This window comes from Phyllopteryx taeniolatus, chromosome 3 (assembly GCF_024500385.1).
Source record: "Phyllopteryx taeniolatus isolate TA_2022b chromosome 3, UOR_Ptae_1.2, whole genome shotgun sequence".
NCBI lineage: Eukaryota > Metazoa > Chordata > Actinopteri > Syngnathiformes > Syngnathidae > Phyllopteryx > Phyllopteryx taeniolatus.
Window position 1 is genome coordinate 6,081,460 of NC_084504.1, and position 13,811 is coordinate 6,095,270.

General features: G+C 42.6%; 4 non-coding genes across 4 annotated transcripts; 2 read left to right on the plus strand and 2 right to left on the minus strand.

Annotated features, from left to right (window-relative positions):
* The first annotated feature begins 6,097 nt into the window (after positions 1 to 6,097).
* Positions 6,098 to 6,179, plus strand: trnas-aga (transfer RNA serine (anticodon AGA)). The gene has a single exon. It is a non-coding gene; the product is annotated as a tRNA-Ser (tRNA).
* A 421-nt stretch (positions 6,180 to 6,600) lies between these two features.
* Positions 6,601 to 6,682, minus strand: trnas-aga (transfer RNA serine (anticodon AGA)). The gene has a single exon. It is a non-coding gene; the product is annotated as a tRNA-Ser (tRNA).
* A 1,767-nt stretch (positions 6,683 to 8,449) lies between these two features.
* On the plus strand, positions 8,450 to 8,531 carry trnas-aga (transfer RNA serine (anticodon AGA)). The gene has a single exon. It is a non-coding gene; the product is annotated as a tRNA-Ser (tRNA).
* A 413-nt stretch (positions 8,532 to 8,944) lies between these two features.
* On the minus strand, positions 8,945 to 9,026 carry trnas-aga (transfer RNA serine (anticodon AGA)). The gene has a single exon. It is a non-coding gene; the product is annotated as a tRNA-Ser (tRNA).
* Positions 9,027 to 13,811: the final 4,785 nt, after the last annotated feature.

The following is a 13,811-nucleotide window of genomic DNA, read 5'->3' on the forward strand; positions in this document are numbered from 1 at the left end:
CCCCCAGACAATTTAGGTTGAACTCTGAATTGTACAATGTTTGGGGTATTCATCTTTGGAGTTTGTACTGTGTGTCGCAGCTCTCTGACTTGTCTAACATCTGACCCAACTTAGATTGCTGCTTGAGAACTCATGTGGGAGGACAGCAATATTCATTAATTTATCTATTTTCTACCGCTAATCCTGTTCAGGATCATGGGTGAGCAGGAGCCTCGCCCAGCTTACTTTGGATGAGTATTACAGCCGGGACTAATCACGAGTCAATTGCAGGGGATAGCAATAGATAACAATTAGCTATCGCTCCATTTCTGTCATGAACATGGTTAGGGCGACGGCGAGGAACGCAAGGCAAGAACATGGTGGACCCAATTGCAGGGAAGCAGGGAGGCAAGGCAGGAGTGCGGGAATCTCAAAATAATAATATTTAATCACAATGATAAAACAACAGGCGACTATGACAAAAACAACTGGCGACTATGACAAAAACAACAGGCGACTATGACAAAAACAACTGGCGACTATGACAAAAACAACTGGCGACTATGACATGGCAAGACATGTGACAACGCCAATGAACCGACAAGGACTGAAAGAACCCAGGGAACTAAATACAAACAAATTGACGAGACAACGAGGAACACCTGGACAAGACACGAGTGGCTGGAGAGAGCTGATTGGTCGACACAAAATAGACGAGAACAGGTGGACACAACAACCTAATGAGCACACGACAAACATGGAACACAGGAAAACATGGAACAAAACTAAACACAACCCAAACCCAAAACACAGACCATGACACATTTCACTTTACAATTTTGAAAGTGTTGACCACATACAATAAAAAAATATTTGTGTTTTCTGAGCAGATAGGGGGGAAAAAAATAATCACTCTTAACACATCCCATATCACAGGATAATCGGTATGAAAAATCTTTCAGAGACATCCTATAATGAACGTGGGAGGACAGGAGTGTATCAGCATGTGTGTAGATTCAATACAATTGCAGAAATTGAATATTTTCAGCACAATAATGTATGCCGCACCCCTCAAAACATATACATGTAAAAAAAGGCTAAAGAAGACAACTACACTATATACAACTTTCATACGTCCAAATCACATACTATCCTGTTAAGGGTACATCAGTGCCATCTGTACTTCCCAAAGACCTGAGAGAGCAAATTAGGCCTAATTTAATTGAGGATGTAAAAAGACAATAAATGAGGGGAGAGTGTGGGTCAGAGTGCTGTGTCAGTGTGCGTAATGACTGTACGGCGCTGCGGCGGGAGGGTGGTTGATAAATTAGGCAGGCGTGAACTTAACACCCCTCCTTACCACTGGGAGGTGAAGGGGGTGGGCAGAAGGTGCAAGACTCAGATAGAGTGGAAGGAGAGGGAGATGACAAGGCCTATCTCGGTGATGGAGTGGCTATGCTACTCTTGGTTGCACACCCACATTTGCTTTCATTCTCATCCTCTGCCTGTTCAAACCCTCAGACAGACATGATGACTTTCAAACACAGCTCATCTTCACCAGTCTCATACATTGCAATTAGACTGCTGCTCTACCCTCAACACCCTCACGGTAAGCAAACTAAGCCACAAAGAAATATAACTAAATCTTCTATATTTATCAGTCAGAAAGATCAACATGCACATATGAATGCACACGTTAATGTTTAAGATCATCAAACAATTGTAAATAAACTTAAAATGCTGTTTTTAAATGGTTATTTCATGTATTAAGGGGAAAAATAACTATTCATAATTACCTGGCCCTGTATGAATAAGTAATTACCCCCCTTGTTAAATCATGAATTAATTGTGGCTAATCCTACTTTTTGGTTAATATTCACTGTTCACAACCAAGTCTGATTACCTCCAGACCTCTTCAATCAAGAAATCACTTAAACAGAATCTGTCCCGACAAAATCAAGACAGCCAAAAGATCTAAAAAAGCTGCAACAAAATGACACAATCCAAAGAAATTCAAGAACAGTCGAGAAATAAAGAAATAAAGTAATCTATAAGTCTGGAAAGGGTTACAAAAGCCATTACTGCAGCTTTAGGATTTCGACGAGCCATAGGGAGAGCCATTATCGTCACATGGAGAAAACATGGAACAGCGGTGAAAATTCCCAGGAGTGGCCGGCCTCCAAAGATTACCCCAAGAGAACAGCAATGACTCATCCAGGAGGTCATAAAGGAACCCAGAACAACTTCTAAAGAACTGCAGGCCCCCTTTGCCTCAGTTAAGGTGGTGTTCGTCTGTGTTCATGACACAACAATAAGAAAGAGACTGGGCAAAAATGGCACCCATGGCGGAATTCCAAGGGATGTGTCCCATGCAAGACGAGTTTTGAAGGAATTAGTTACTTCCTGCATAATTCAACTAACAACAAAAAGAAACAGAGGGTTCCATTTCTACCATTGACACAGATAAGAAATGCAGATGACCTACTGTAGTTGTTTTTCAACTCTAAAAAACATTTTTTTTTTTTGTATTCTGATGCACCCCTCCCCCCAAAAAATAAGAAATTCTGATGCACCCTTCCTATAAAAAAAAAAAAAAGTAGCCCAAAATCTGTACAGACGTCACAATACAGAAAGATCATCATTTATTCCACTAGCACAGTGCTTCTTGGAACCCAGGGTTCAATCGAACCCCAGGGGTTCGGTGAGGCAGTCGCTGAGGTTCAACGGAGGACTCCACACACACCGCCTGTGTGTGCATGCATGCATCTGTAAAAGCCTTTTTGAATGCCGTGTTCATGGCGTTCAATACGAAACGCTGCGTCAAGGTGTCCGTTTACCAATGCGGCGCTGCTGCTCGACTTGAAATGCTTTGTTCTTTTTTAAACTATCTTTATTTAACAACATTCATTTTGTGCATGACCTGAATGACTGAATATCTACACGGACAATAAAATATATACCTGTTTTGAATTTGAATTAAGCCATATTTTATTTTTCAATTTAGGAAGAGTTCCATGAACTCCAGATGACACTCGCGAGGTTCCGTACCTCCAACAAGGTTAAGAACCACTGCACTAGCAATATTCAACAATAGTGCTGATCCTTCTTATGCAGTGTAGCCATGTAAAAAATGAGGTTGCGGAAGTCATCAAGGTGCCAGTGTAAATGACTTGGCTTTATTTTCAGAGGCTAAAACTATAGTTAAAAGTATTAAACAGACAGGTTGTACTTTTTAATTAGTAATGGTATGTCTTCGGAGTCCTGAGTTAGGACTACTTTCTATGGCTTGTGCTTCTGCTTGTCATTGAAAGCAATTTGTTTTAAGATTGAATAAGAACGCTTCATTTACCCCCAGAGGGGTAGTTTTGTCATTTTGACCAACAACACAGCTGCAACAATTCTTCTTCTTGTTCTACTTTTTCATTTTCATTACATTTTTTATTAATAACAGTGGCTGCAATTGGCTGGTGACCAGTCTAGGGTGTACTCCACTTCTTGCCCAGACAGTTGGGGTAGGCTCCAGCTCACCCATGTACCTAATGAGGACACGTGGTGAACAAAATGGATGGTTGGATAGTAGTCGTGTTTGTAGTAGTGACAGTAGTACAGAAGAATGTGTTTAATTATGAATTCTGTTGTTTTTATATGCCCCAATTACAGTATACATGTCCTTAGGACACAAAGGTTTTTGTTTTGTTTTTTAGAGAGAGTGAACAAAAAATATTGATAAAGATAACTATAACTAGTATAAAAGTTACATTTACTGACTTTCGCCTACAATCATAACAGCAGCCAAAATGTTATCTTAAATGGAAATATCTAAACTGCCTGTATGCTTGAATGTGAATGGTTGTGTCCCCCAAAATCAGCTGGTTAAGGCGCCTGCAAGTGGTTTAGGTAGTTTTACCCATTTTGTGTATATTGTTATTTGTAACTTGTCACAATATCACTCAAAGATCAAGTTGAAAGTTCTTGTCCACATAAACAGTGGTATGCCACTGAACTAAGTCTGGGGTGGTCGAATGCACCTCGGGGCCTTACAGAATGCCACCCCAATCGACACATACAGTATATACTGTATATGAGTTGCTTCTCTACCTACTGTGGTGATAAGTGACCAAACAGGCATGGCGGCACAGTTGCTGCAGTCTTTGATTAATGAAACAGTCCACAGATATGAGCGCTATGCTGGGTTTTTTAAAATAGTACCTTGGCCTATTAGTTTAATCTAAAGGACAAAGCGGGCATTCTTCACTTGCTAGATGTACACACACACACATTTTGCCGCAATGAAGTGCAGCGTTGTCAAATCAGTTAATTAAGGGAGGCACAGAAGATAGTTTGTGTGTCCCAAACTGTGGTTGTGTGGCTATAGCGATGTGCACTGAGGGTGGTACCTGTGGAGTAAAGGGCACACACAGCTGGTGTGAGAGTGTGTGGAAAAGTGTGGACATACAGTAAGCACGAAGCAGGTTTGAGTTAGGGGTACATATACAGTAGTATATTGAAATATTGTCATGTAATAGTTATTTCTATCTGCACAGTTTAAAAAAAAAAAAAAGCTGGAACAATTTACAAGGGAGCGCATGAAATCCTGTCAACGCTTGTCTGCAAGCAAACTTCAAAGCAAATATCAATGTCAGTAATCTTAAGCAGCACACATTTTGTTCTGCAGTGAGAACGGGCTTTCTCAAAGAACTTGCATGTTTCTTGCATGTGACGTTTACTGGTCCCTACAGAAGAAGAACCAGATTTTTAATGACGGGAAATGTATTTGGAACTGTGTTTCACATGATTTATGACTACATATTGAGAATAAGCAACCTAATTACATGAGCTATTAAAATTGCAAGCAGCCAAACCAATTACTTTGTCTGGCACTCAGAGTATGCTTCCATTCAAGGTGCAGGCATTCAAGGTTCATCAGGAGTTTTGCCATTCCCAGTGTTTCTATTGTTGTTCACTTGTGTGCTTAGTCGCGTCTGTATCCTGATTTGTACTTAACGCGTTTAAGTCCATGCGATCTTAAGTAGTACTTTTGTTGTTGTTTTTGCCTCTCTGTCTGTTCTTAAATTGTGGACTTCTGTTTCTATCTTTAAATTTTTGGAGTCTTCTTTCAAATATGGCTCTGACTCTCTTTAGTTTAGAGTATTTCATCCATCCATTTTCTGAGCCGCTTGTCCTCACTAGGGTCGCGGGCGTGCTGGAGCCTATCCCAGCTATCATTGGGCAGGAGGCGGGGTACATGCTGAACTGGTTGCAAGCCAATCGCAGGGCACATACAAACAAACAACCATTCGCACTCGCATTCATACCTACGGGCAATTTACAGTTGTCAATTAACCTACCATGCATGTTTTTGGGATGTGGGAGGAAATCGGAGTGCCCGGAGAAAACCCACGCAGGCACACGGGGAGAACATGCAAACTCCACACAGGTGGGGCTGGGGATTGAACCCCGGTCCTCAGAACTGTGAGGCAGACGCTCTAACCATGCCGCCGGAGTATTTCACTTACCGTAATTTATTGTATATGATGCACATTTTTTCCCCCAAAAAATTGTCAAAAGTGTGCAATGCACATAGGTATAGGGGAAAATGTATGCCGCCATGTAGAGGTTATGTAAATGTGTACATTTTATAAATGTATGCCGCCATGTAGAAGTTATGTAAATCGGTACACTTTCATTCCAATATGCCACCACTCCCTACAGGTTATGACAAACTTGTACACTTTCATTCTAATATGCCAAAGCCCCCTAGAGGTTATGAAAAAGGTGTAGCCTACAGTGGAGCTGACATTTTCTCAGGACTCGGGATGAAATAAAACCGGGACCACCAACATGCATATCTTTGTGATTTAAAAAAAAAATAAAGTCACCTCGTTCATTCTAATATAACCATGAAAAAATTAGTGAGGGATACAGTACAATATACATGATCGCTGCATCATTTTTAAGCCGAAGGTCAAAAGTGAGTGAACTATGTGGAATATGTCGTCTTTCGTGTTTATTTTTCTCATTTGTCAACTTATTGTCAGTTGAGCCATATTACCCTAAGCAGGCGTGCTTTCTGTCACAATAGTTTGTAATTGCACTTTGCAGGATTGACTTGAGAATAGTTGTCGTGGCCGAGCGGTTAAGGCGATGGACTAGAAATCCATTGGGCTCTCCCTGCACAGGTTCGAATCCTGTCGACAATGTTCCTGTTTTGGAGCAGAAACTTCAAAATGTAGTCAAAGTTGATCACAACAGGGACCAACATTTGCAACAAAATCTACTCTTTGTCGAGAGGATCGATTGGCACACAATTGTCTACCTTTCCGTCCTGTCAGTGTGGATTATCCATCATCCAGGTCATGGTAATCTGCAAACCACAATTGCGGAAACTCAAATCATCTTGTTTGTTGTATTTGTTTGTAAAAGGAACAACTCCGGCAATTATGGTATCGTGCTATGCTGTACTACCCTGGATGCTCAGTAAAATACGACAAAGTCGGCATCAATAAACAAATAACGAGATGCTTTTACCCAGTCATTATCATAGAAACACAACAGTCACCAGCCTCACACCCACTATTCAAGTCATTACAGTACTTGTTAGCTTCTGCCCCAAGATAGATACATTGTCAGCAGGATTTGAACCTGCGTGGGGAAACCCCAATGGATTTCTAGTCCATCACCTTAACCACTCGGCCATGACAACATATTGACTGGAAGCTTGAAAGTAGTCCAGTTGACATTTTCTCAGGTCTTCGGCACCAGCAGGCGACAAGCAAAGCGCTGAGGAGTTCTATATTCATATTTTTGTCCACGGTGTGTCATTTGGAACTTTGATGGTTTGGGCTGTGGCGACCCCAAACAGGACAAGCCAAAGGGAAAAGCAGCCATGTTTGTTTGACACAAGTTGGTCATTCCACTAACGGAAGAGAAGAGTGGTTGTGGCCGAGTGGTTGAGGTTTTGGACTGGAGATCCCCATCTAGGTTCAAATCCTGTCAAGAACGACGCCCTTTTGAAGTAGACTTGCTGTCTGAAGACCTTGTGGCAGAAGTAGAAATGTTGTCGTTGTCGCTTTCAGCCTATAAGGACTTTGCTTCGAACCAGAGCATGGGAGTACCAAGTGACGTACGGCAGACTGAAACAGTGGTCCTCTTTGTGTTCTCTTCTTTTGCGTGGGAACTTTCCCATCCGAGCGAGAACACCTCTAAGTACTTGGAGGATAGGTCGTTCAAATTCTAAAATCGCTCAAGGTACCTCGATGCACTTTTAAGCCACCTTTAGCAAAGGTTACTCCTGACCAACCTTTACGAAAGGAAAAGAGATATGTTACCCACAATCCTTTACAGTAGCAATATTTGAAACAAGAGACCAGGACAAAGTTGACAGACTACACAAAGATGCTCAAAAGTTTCAAGCAAGACACTTTCAAGATAAAAATGACATTTTTTTCAAATAGAAAATGGTACACAACTGTATATATAAACAAATACATCAAGAAGACAGTCTTACAGAACAGTAGCAACGTGAACAAAAATTTGCATAAAAAATGGTAAGCCTAATATTAGGCCTGCCACACACTGCCTCAGTAGCTGCTGGTTTGCTTCTCCACCCATCCATTTTCTGTACCGCTTTTTCCTCACAAGGAAGAAACTGGACTGCCTGGAGAAAACCCACACAGGCACAGGGTGAACATGAAAACTCCACACAGGTGGGGCTGGGATTTGAACCCAAATCTTCAGAACTGTGAGGCAGATGTGCTTACCGGTCAGTCACCGTGCTGCCTGGTTTGCTTCTGCCCCTCAAAAAAGCATATTGTTGGCAGGAAAACGATACGTAAAATGGAAAGTGAGATAACATTTTGACAGGTTAGTGTCATTAAACACCGCTAACAGTGCTGCCAAACCCTGTACTTAAGTTGTCACAGGACTGGTTTGCTTCTGCCCCAAAAGGTGCACAATACATTGCAACCAGGATTTGAATCTGCTGACCACAATGATTTCTAGTGGACTGCCTTAACCACAACAACACAGTGCCTACAGTGGAGCTGACATTTTCTCAGGAGTCGGGATGAAGTGAAACCCGGAGGTGTGGGGACCAGCAAAGTGCTTATAGATTATTCATATTTTTGTCCAGTGTATCACTTGGAACTGCAATCCTCTGGTTCCTGAGCCAAGTCCTTACAGCTGAGACCACCAACATGCATATCTTTGGAATTTAAAAAAAAATAAAATCACCTCATTCATTCTAATATTACCATGAAAAAAATAGTGAGGGATACTGTACAATATACATGATCGCTGCACCATTTTTAAGCCTAAAGTAAAAAGTGAGTGAACTATGTGGAATATGTCCTCTTTCGTGTTTAGTTTTCTCATTAGTCAATTTATTGTCAGTTTAGCCATATTACCCTAAGCAGCCATGCTTTCTGTCACAATAGATGGTGATTGCACTTTGCAGGATTTCATTAGTAGAGTTGTCGTGGCCGAGCGGTTAAGGTGATGGACTAGAAATCCATTGGGGTCTCCCTACACAGGTTCGAATCCTGTCGACAACGTTCCTGTTTTGGATCAGGAACTCCAAAATGTAGTCAAGGTTGATCACAACAGAGACCGACATTTGCAACAAAATCTACTCTTTGTCGAGAGGATCAATTGGCACACGTTTGTCTACCTTTCGCCCTGTTAGTGTGGATTATTCGTCATCCAGGTCATGGTAATCTGCAAACCTCAATAGCGCAAAATCGAATCATCTTCTTTGTTGTATTTGTTTGTAAAAAGACCAACTCAGGCAATTATGGTATTGTGCTACGCTGTACTTCCCTGGATGCTCAGTAAAATACAATTAAGTCTGCATCAAACAAGGTGATGATTTTACCCAGTCATTATTATAGAAATACAACAGTCAACCCCCTCACACCCATTAATCAAGTCATTATAGTACTTGTTAGCTTCTGCCACAAGATCCATACGTTGTCAGCAGGATTTGAACCTGCGCAGGGAAACCCCAATGGATTTCTAGTCCATCGCCTTAACCACTCGGCCATGACAACACATTGACTGGAAACTTGAAAGTTGTCCAGTTGACATTTTCTCAGGTCTTCGGCACGGAGTGCAGGAGGGGACGAGCAAATCGCTGAGGAGTTCTATATTCATATTTTTGTCCACAGTGTGTCATTTGGAACTTTGATGGTTTGGATACGTCCAGAGGAGAGAGAGTGAGTGTATTGGTCGAAGGATGGTAAGGATGGAGCTGCCAGGCAAGAGAGTTCGAGGAAGACCAAAGCGAAATTTTTATAGATCGACTGAGGGAAGACATGAGGGCAGTTAGTGTTCGAGAGGAGGATGCCGATGCTGTGGCGACCCCAAACAGGACAAGCCAAAGGGAAAATCAGCCATGTTTGTTTGTCGCAAGTTGGTCATTCCACTTACAGAAGAGAAGAGTTGTTGTGGCCGAATGGTTAAGGTTTTGGACTGGAGATCCCCATCTAGGTTCAAATCCTGTCAAGAACGACACCCTTTTGAAGTAGACTTGCTGTCTGAAGACCTTGTGGTAGAAGTAGAAATGTTGTCGTTGTCGCTTTCAGCCTATAAGGACTTTGCTTCGGAACCAGAGCATGGGAGTACCAAGTGACGTACGGCAGACTGAAACAGTGGTCCTCTTTGTGTTCTCTTCTTTTGCGTGGGAACTTTCCCATCCGAGCGAGAACACCTCTAAGTACTTGGAGGATAGGTCGTTCAAATTCTAAAATCGCTCAAGGTACCTCGATGCACTTTTAAGCCACCTTTAGCAAAGGTTACTCCTGACCAACCTTTACGAAAGGAAAAGAGATATGTTACCCACAATCCTTTACAGTAGCAATATTTGAAACAAGAGACCAGGACAAAGTTGACAGACTACACAAAGATGCTCAAAAGTTTCAAGCAAGACACTTTCAAGATAACAATGACATTTTTTTTCAAATAAAAAATGGTACACAACTGTAGATATAAACAAATGTATCAAGAAGACAGTCTTACAGAACAGTAGCAATGTGAACAAAAATTTGCATCAAAAATGGTAAGCCTAATATTAGGCCTGCCACACACTGCCTCGGACTCAGTAGCTGTTGGTTTGCTTCTCCACCCATCCATTTTCTGTACCGCTTTACCCTCACAAGGGTCACGGGTGTACTGGAGCCTATCCCAGCTATCTTCGGGCGAGAGGTGGGGTACACCCTGAACTGGTCGCCAGCCAATCGCAAGGCACATATAAACAAACAAGCATTCGCGCACACATTCACAACTAAGGGCAATTTAAAGTCTTCAATCAACCTACCATGCATGTTTTTTGGATGTGGGAAGAAACCGTAGTGCCTGGAGAAAACCCACGCAGGCACAGGGAGAACATGAACTCCAAACAGGCGGGGCTGAAATTTGACTTGCACTTTGCAGGATTGCCTTGAGAAGAGTTGTCGTGGCCGAGCGCTTAAGGCGGTGGACTAGAAAACCATTGGGGTCTCCCTACACAGGCTCGAATCCTGTCGACAACGTTCCTGTTTTGGAGCAGAAACTCCAAAATGTAGTCAATGGTTGATCACAACAGAAACCTACATTTGCAACAAAATCTACTCTTTGTCGAGAGGATCGATTGGCACACGTTTGTCTACCTTTCCACCCTGTCAGTGGGGATTCTCCGTCATCCAGGCCATGGTAATCTGCAAACCTCAATTGCGGAAACTCGAATCATCTTGTTTGTTGTGTTTGTTTGTAAAAGGAACAACTCAGGCAATTATGGTATTGTGCTATGCTGTACTACCCTGGATGCTCAGTAAAATACGACTAAGTCTGCATCAATAAACAAACAAGGAGATGATTTTACCCGGTCATTATCATAGAAACACAACAGTCACCCCCCTCACACCCACTATTCAAGTCATTACAGTACTTGTTAGCTTCTGCCCCAAGATACATACATTGTCAGCAGGATTCAAACCTGCGCGGACTAGAAGTAGATGGACTAGAACGGATGGAATGGACTAGAAATCCATTGGGGTTTCCTGCGGGGAACCACTCGGCCATGACAACACATTGAGTGGAACCTGGAAAGTAGTCCAGTTGACATTTTCTCATGACTTTGGCACTTGCAAAGCGCTGAGGAGTTCTATATTCATATTTTTGTCCACATTGTGTCACTTGGAACTTTGATGACTGCAGTGACTCCGGGACCCAGGAAACCAAAATATTGCTTGCGCTCTCACCAGGAAGATATCTGCGAGAGGTCTCCAGACAACATGACAACCACTTCACCAGGAAGTCGCTGATATTGGCCTCTATCCAGTATACGGCAGGCCTGGCCAACCCGCCGCTCGGGAGCTGCATGCGGCCCATTGACTAATTTTATGCAGTTCTTACATTAACGCCACACTCTACTGCCTGTTCTACACTCAGAAACGACTAGACAATTTCCCATCATGAAAACGGTCCATATAAACACCTCAATCGGAATAAACAGGCCAAATTTGAATGGAATGTTATTTGGTTTCACAGGGGTGGAATATTACTTTTTCCAAACTGATCAGAAGTAAATTTTAGTCATGTTATCTGTGAATCCAAATGCGTCAGGCTGTGCTCTGTCTGCACGTGCTCTGTCTTGACAGAAATGTGCGGAGACGTCATCGTTTATGCGTGTAATCATGGTGGCTTCCGACCAAAGCACGTATTTGGCAGACATCTTGTTTTTAACTACTTGCAACTTTTTTTTCTCAAGCGGTTGTTTTCAGGAAAGTGTAAAAACAATCCCAACTACTGTGCTAAATAGATGACGGACCGCCATCTTTATGACGTTTACATCAATGTGCACATGTATAATACCAATCGGAATAGACACACATTTGATTATAAAACAGATTTGAAAATGATTGTTGAGGACAAGGAATGCCAGAAGTCCCACTTAGCAACATGAATGCTAAGAGAAATAATGCATTTTTTGTTTGTGGACATGAAATGAACATTGAACCAAGAGACACAGTGCACACAATGGTCATTGTTGAAAACAACTGGTCTGTGGTCTTAGTTCTGTGGGAGTCATTTTTTGTCACTATTACTTTCATGTGTGACATTTACAGCAAATCTGGCAGAGCAGTAGTCGCTGTGTGTAAGAGAAAGTGTAAGAGAGTGAGTGGAAGACCTGGTGACAGTTTATGTGTAAATAAATAAAAAACAGTCGACTAGTCTCCAGGAGATTCCAGGAGACATCATGGAGATGTCTCCGCAACCAGCGGAGACTGGAGTCGCCATCAGGTCACCAACTAGTCACAAGGTCAGTGAGATAAGGCTCCGGTATTTTGCTCAATTCGAATTGCTGCTAACCTGCTTTGGGCTAGGTTACAAGATTTGCCATTTACGCCTCAAAAGAATCTGCATTTGAGAATTCCCTGTATAACCTTGCATCTGCTGTCACATTAGCTCCACCTGGTCTCGTCTTTTCCCCCCTTCTGTGTCAGCCAATCAGCTCTTTTCCCTTGTGTCCTCTGCAGTTGTCTCTCATCTTTACACACACACAATGGAACTCACAGAGTTTGATACTTGTTGTTTTGGGTTCCACCCGCCCCAATGTTTTTGTTCAAACATGTATTTGGTTGTTTCCTTTTCACCAGTGTTCACAACCTTGGATTTTGCCCTTTGGAAATGTTTGCCTACAGTCTGTTTTACAATTTTTGAAAACAAAGTATTTTTTTTATGCACTCATGGCATGTGGGTCTACACGCATAAAATTGAAAACACGTTATTCTCACTTAAAAAACAAAACATACTATGTGGGGGAAAGAGCCTTTCTTCGCTGCTTCTTTCCCGTCTAGCTCGTGTCTTATGGTGCATCATTGCTCTTTGTTTTCTCTCAGTGAGGAGAACACGAGGGGGGCTGTGAATGAGCTACTGTGGAGATAAAGCTATTTGCTACTGTCACAAGTCTCCCGTTGAGGACGGATGAGAGAGCCAGAGAGGAGAGGGAGCCACAGAGGAGTGGATAGGTTCATCCATCACAACCACGCAGGACTGACACAACAAAAGATGGAGTGCGGAGAGCGGCCCCTCGGCTGCGAGGGGCCAGGCAACACGAAACAATATTTTTTGGTGCCTGTCAGACTGTCCAATAAAGGAGCCCGATATATGAACTATCTAGCACTGATGTAACGTGCCTCATAAATCTGCTTTAATTACTCGGTGCGGGGACAACCATTGGAAGCCAGCGTCTGGATTTATAGCGTCTACACTTGGCATCTTAACGACTCTGTGCTTTTAATATCATTACCCTGTAATTTATTATGCTGCCAGGGTGCACACCCAAACTGCCAGCATAACTCTTGTTTATTTATATCCGTTTAAAGGCCACTTCTGTGACACAGGCATTTAGCACATTTGAGTTGAGCTTTAATCATTTGTTCTAATGAGGCCATTTTGCAGCAGTGTCCTCTGGCTGGCTCCAACTGTGTCTTGATGTTCCGGCCAAGCTCTGGGTAGCCGCTGAGGTGGGAAGATAGTTTGCTGGGTCATGGTGCTGCGGGTCTGCTTCCTGCTCCAGATTCAGTACCACGCTGTATGAGGCCAGACCAACACTGGGCATGAAAGGCAACATTTAGCTGGGCATGCTGGCAGAAAAGCTCTTTCGATACTTCCCATGTTTGATTACTGAAAAGCTCTCACAGCATTCTCCTTTTTCCTCTCCATCTCCCTCTGTTCACCTCTCATTACCCTTCGTGACTTATTTATTCTATTCATTCGGTTTGCACTTCCTCTAATTTATCCTGCTTTACTCATTGTCTGACTGCTGAGGAGAATGGATGGAAGGAGGGTGAAGG